The sequence below is a fragment of the Tamandua tetradactyla genome, chromosome 2, assembly GCF_023851605.1.
Source record: "Tamandua tetradactyla isolate mTamTet1 chromosome 2, mTamTet1.pri, whole genome shotgun sequence".
NCBI lineage: Eukaryota > Metazoa > Chordata > Mammalia > Pilosa > Myrmecophagidae > Tamandua > Tamandua tetradactyla.
The window spans coordinates 216,626,042-216,631,682 of NC_135328.1; the positions used below are offsets into that span (position 1 = coordinate 216,626,042).

The window sequence follows — 5,641 nt, forward strand, 5'->3', positions numbered from 1 at the left end:
CTTGGAGAACGCCTATTTGGGTCTATTCTCTTTGGGGTGCGCTGCACTTCTTGGATCTGTAATTTTAGGTCTTTCGTAAGAGTTGGGAAATTTTCAGTGATAATTTCTTCCATTAGTTTTTCTCCTCCTTTTCCCTTCTCTTCTCCTTCTGGGACACCCACAACACGTATATTTGTGCGCTTCATATTGTCATTCAGTTCCCTGATTCCCTGCTCAAGTTTTTCCATTCTTTTCCCTATAGTTTCTGTTTCTTTTTGGAATTCAGATGTTCCATCCTCCAGTTCACTAATTTTAGCTTCTGTCTCTTTAGATCTACCATTGTAGGTATCCATTGTTTTTTCCATTTTTCTTCCTTGTCCTTCACTCCCATAAGTTCTGTGATTTGTTTTGTCAGATTTTCTATTTCTTCTTTTTGTTCAGCCCATGTCTTCTTCATGTCCTCCCTCAATTTATTGATTTGGTTTTTGAAGAGTTTTTCCATTTCTGTTCGTATATTCAGCATTAGTTGTCTCAGCTCCTGTATCTCATTTGAACTATTGGTTTGTTCCTTTGACTGGGCCATATCTTCAATTTTCCGAGCGTCATCCATTATTTTCTGCTGGTGTCTGGGCATTTGATCAGATTTCCCTGGGTGTGGGACCCAGCTGGTTGAAAGGTTTTTCTGTGGAATCTCTGGGCTCTGTTTTTCTTTTCCTGCCCAGTAGGTGGCGCTCGTGGCGGTCGTCTGTCTGCGGGGCAGTCGGCCCGGAAAACCGCGCGTGGAGGCTGGGGTCGCTGGCCGCTGCGGCTTGGGGGAGTGCCGGTCCAAATTGCCCAGCTGGCCCGAGATGCCAAGCCTGACGGGAGGGCCCTGCAGACCGGGGAGCCACGTGCGTGGAGGGGACCCCAGTCGCCAGCCGCCCCGGCCAGGAAAACGTGCGCCCCTCGGGTATCTCACCGCAGTGGATTCTCCCTGCCCGTTCAGCCGTTCCAGAATGGGGTACGCTGTCTTTTTGGTCTCTGTCGTGACTCCGGGAGCTGTTTCGTATTGTTTCTCTTTCTTTAGTTATTTTTCTGGAGGAGGAACTAAGACCCGCGCGTCTTACTAAGCCGCCATCTTCTCCGGAACTCTTTTTACTTTCTTGATGAAGTTCTTTGATGCACAAAAATGTTTAATTTTGAGGAGTTCCCATTTATTTCTTCCTTTCTTCAGTACTCTTGCTTTGGGTGTAAGGTCTATAAAACCACCTCCAAGTATAAGATTTAAAGATATTTCCCTACATTTTCTTTTAACAGTTTTATGATCTTAGACCTAATGTTTATGTCTGATCCATTTTGAGTTAACTTTTGTATAGGGTATGAGATATGGGTCCTCTTTCATTCTTTTGCATATGGATATCCAGTTCTCTAGGCATCACTTATTGAAGAGACTGTTCTGTCCCAGGTGAATTGGCTTGACTGCCTTATCAAAGATCAATTGTCCATAGATGAGAGGGTCTATATCTGAGCACTCTATTCGATTCCATTGGTCAGTATATCTATCTTTATGCCAGTACTATGCTGTTTTGACCACTGTAGCTTCATAATATGCCTTTAAGTCAAGTAGCATGAGACCTCCGAATTCATTTTTATTTTCAGGATACTTTTTTTTTTTTTTTTTTTTTTTTAAAGAGAGAGGGAGGAAAGGAAGGAAAGAGAGAGAAGGAAGGAAGGGAGGAAGAAAGGGAAACATTTTTAAACATTTTCTTGTTTTATTATATTTTGTTTGTTTGTTTGTTTTTTACATGGGCTGGGGCCGGGAATCGAACCGGGGTCCTCCGGCACGGCAGGCAAGCACTCTTGCCCGCTGAGCCACCGCGGCCCGCCCTTTCAGGATACTTTTAACTATTCGGTGTACCCTGGCCTTCCAGATAAATTTTGTTATTGGTTTTTCTATTTCTGAAAAATAAGTTGTTGGGATTTTGGTTGGTATTGCATTGAATCTGTAAATCATTTTAGGTAGAATTGACATCTTAACTATATTTAGTCTTCCAGTCTATGAACACGGTATGCCCTTCCATCTGTTTAGGTCTTCTGTGATTTCTTTTAATAATTTCTTGTAGTTTTCTTTGTATAGGTCTGTTGTCTCTTTAGTTAAATTTATTCCTAAATATTTTATTCTTTTGATTGCAATTGTAACTGGAATTCATTTCTTGATTTACCCCTCAGATTGTTTCTTACTAGTGTCTAGAAACACGACAAATTTTCGAGTGTTGTCTTGTAACCTGCCGCTTTACTGTACTCATTTATTAGCTCTAGTAGTTTTCCTGTGGATTTTTTGGGGTTTTCGACATATAGTATATCATCTGCAAACAGTGAGAGTTTTACTTCTTCCTTTCCAATTTTGATGCCTTGTATTTCTTTTTCTTGTCTAATTGCTCTGGCTAGAATTTCCAACACAGTGTTGGATCACAGTGGTGTTAGTGGACCTTCTTGTCTTGTTCCTGACCTTAGGGGGAAAGTTTTCAGTTTTTCCCCATTGAGGATGATATTAGCTGTGGGTTTTTCATATATTCCCTCTATCATTTTAAGGAAGTTCCCTTGTATTCCTATCTTTTGAAGTGTTTTCAACAGGAAAGGATGTTGAATCTTGTCAAATGCCTTCTCTGCATCAATTGAGATGATCATGTGATTTTTCTGCTTTGATTTGTTGATATGGTGTATTAACATTAATTGATTTTCTTATGTTGAACCATCCTTGCATACCTGGGATGAATCCTACTTGGTCATGATGTATAATTCTTTTAATGTGTTGCTGGATTCAATTTGCTAGAATTTTGTTGAGGATTTTTGCATCTATATTCATTAGAGAGATTGGTCTGTAGTTTTCTTTTTTTGTAATATCTTTGTCTGGCTTTGGTATGAGGGTGATGTTGGCTCCATAGAATGAGTTAGGTAGCTTTCCCTCCTTCAACTTTTTTGAAGATTTTGAGCAGGATTGGTATTAATTCTTTCTGAAATGTTTGGTAGAATTCAAATGTGAAGCTGTCTGGTCCTGGACTTTTCTTTTTGGGGAACTTCTTAATGACTGTTTCAGTTTCTTTACTTGCCATTGGTTTGTTGAGGTCCTCAATTTCTTCTTGAGTCAAAATTGATTTTTCATGCCTTTCTAGGAAGTTGTACATTTCATCTACATTGTTGTATTTATTAGCATAAAGTTGTTCATAGTATCCTGTCATTACTTCCTTTATTTCTGTGGGGTCAGTGGTTATGTCTCATCTTCCATTTCTGATCTTATTTATTTGCATCTTCTTTCTTCTTCTTTTTGTCAGTCTTGCTAAGGGTCCATCAATCTTATTGATTTTCTCATAAAACCAGCTTCTGATTTTATTGATTTTCTCAGTTGTTTTCATGGTCTCAATTTCATTTATTTCTGTTCTAATCTTCATTATTTCTGTCCTTTTGCTTGCTTTGGGGTTTGTTTGCTATTCCTTCTCTACTTCTTCCAAGTGGACAGTTAATTCCACGATTTTTGCCCTCTCTTCTCCTTTGGTATAAACATTTAGGGCAATAAATTTCCCTCTTAGAATTGCCTTTGCCGTGTCCCATAAGTTTTGATATGTTGTGTTTTCATTTTCATTTACCTTGAGATACTTACTGATTTCTCTTGTAATTTCTTCCTTGACCCACTGGTTGTTTAAGAGTGTGTTGTTGAGCCTCTACATATTTGTGAATTTTCTGGCACTCTACCTATTATTGATTTCCAGCTTCATTCCTTTATGATGTGAGTAAGTGTTGTGTATGATTTCAATCTTTTTAAATTTGTTGAGACTTGCTTTGTGACCCAGCATATGGTCTATCTTTGAGAATGATCCATGAGCACTTGAGAAAAAGGTGTATCCTGCTGTTGTGGGGTGTAATGTTATAAATGTCTGCTAAGTCTAGCTCATTTATTGTAATATTCAAATTCTCTGTTTCTTTATTGATCCTCTGTCTAGATGTTCTGTTTCATTGATGAGAGTGGGGAATTAAGTCTCCAGCTATTATGGTAGATGTGTCTGTTTCTCTTTTCCGTATTTGCCACATGTATTTTGGAGCATTCTGGTTCGGTGCATAAATATTTATGATATGTCTTCGTGCTGAATTTTAGTACCCTTCTTTGTCTCTTTTAACTGTTTTGCATTAGAAGTCTAATTTGTTGGATATTGGTATAGCTACTCCTGCTGTTTTCTGATATTTGTATGAAATATCTTTCCCAACCTTTCACTTTTTACCTATGTTTATCTTTGGGTCTAAGATGTGTTTCCTGTAGACAGCATATCCATGGGTCCTGTTTTTAAATCCATTCTGCCAGTCTATGTCTTTTGATTGGGGAGTTTAATCCATTAACATTTAGTATTGTTACTGCATGGGTAGTAGTACTTCTACCATTTTGTCTTTAGGATTTTATATGTCATATCTAGTTTTCCTTCTTTTTACCTTTACTCATAGTGTTCCTTTCTGCACTCTTCTCCACACCTCTCTCTTCTGTCTTTTCATATCTGTCTCCAGTGCTCCCTTTAGTATTTCTTGCAGAGCTGGTCTCTTGGTCATAAATTCTCTAGTGATTTTTTTTGTCTGAAAATGTCTTAATTTCTCCCTCATTTTTGAAGGACGATTTTGGTGGATATGGAATTCTTTGTTGGTAGTTTTTCTCTTTTAGTAATTAAACATATCCATCCCACTGTCTTCTCGTCTCCATGGTTTCTGCTGGGAAATCTACGTGTGGTCTTATTGGGCTTCCCTTGTAGATGATGTATTGCTTTTCTCTTGCTGCTTTCAAGATTCTCTCTTTCTCTTTGACCTCTGACATTCTAATTATTAAGTGTTTTGGAGTATGTCTGTTTGGATCTGTTTTCTTTGGGGTGTGCTGTACCTCTTGGATCTGTAATTTTAAGTCTTTCATAAGAGTTGGGAAATTTTCAGTGATAATTTCCTCCATTAGTTTTTCTTCTCCTTTTCCCTTCTCTTCTCCTTCTGGGACACCCACAACACATATATTCATGCGCTTCATATTGTCATTCAATTCCCTGAGTCCCTGCTCATATTTTTCCATTTTTTTCCCTATATTTTCTTTTTCTTGTTGGATTTCAGATGTTCCATCCTCCAGTTCACTATCCTATCTTTTGCCTCTAGAAATCTACCATTGTAGGCTTCCATTATTTTTTTCATCTCTTCTGCTGTTACTTTCATTCCCATAAGTTCTGTGATTTGTTTTTTCAGACTTTCAGTTTTTTCTTTTTGTTCATTCCTTGCCTTCTTTATATCCTCCCTCCATTCATTGATCTGGTTTTTGATGAGGTTTTCCATGTCTGTTTGTATATTCTGAATTAATTGTTTCAGCTCCTGTGTCATTTGAATTGTTGGTTTGTTCCTTTGACTGGGCCGTATCTTCAATTTTCCTAGTGTGATTTGTTTTTTTTTTGCTGGCTTCTAGGCATTCAGTTACCTTAATTAGTTTATTCTGGAGATTGCTTTCAGTTTTTTTACCTAGGGTTTTCTTGCTGGATGACTTCATTGTCTATCTGTTGTTTGACATTCAGTTCAGCTTTTTCTGGACCTCTGGCTTAGGTTTTGTTTAACAGAGGAGAATTTTTCAGTTCCTGTTTTCTTGTTTCTTGCCCTGCCTGTATGGTACCTCCCC

General features: G+C 38.2%; 1 protein-coding gene across 1 annotated transcript in view; it reads left to right on the forward strand.

Annotated features, from left to right (window-relative positions):
- Nucleotides 1-5,641, forward strand: part of RERE (arginine-glutamic acid dipeptide repeats) — a 636,739-nt gene that overhangs the window by 59,029 nt on the left and 572,069 nt on the right. The window lies entirely within an intron of this gene.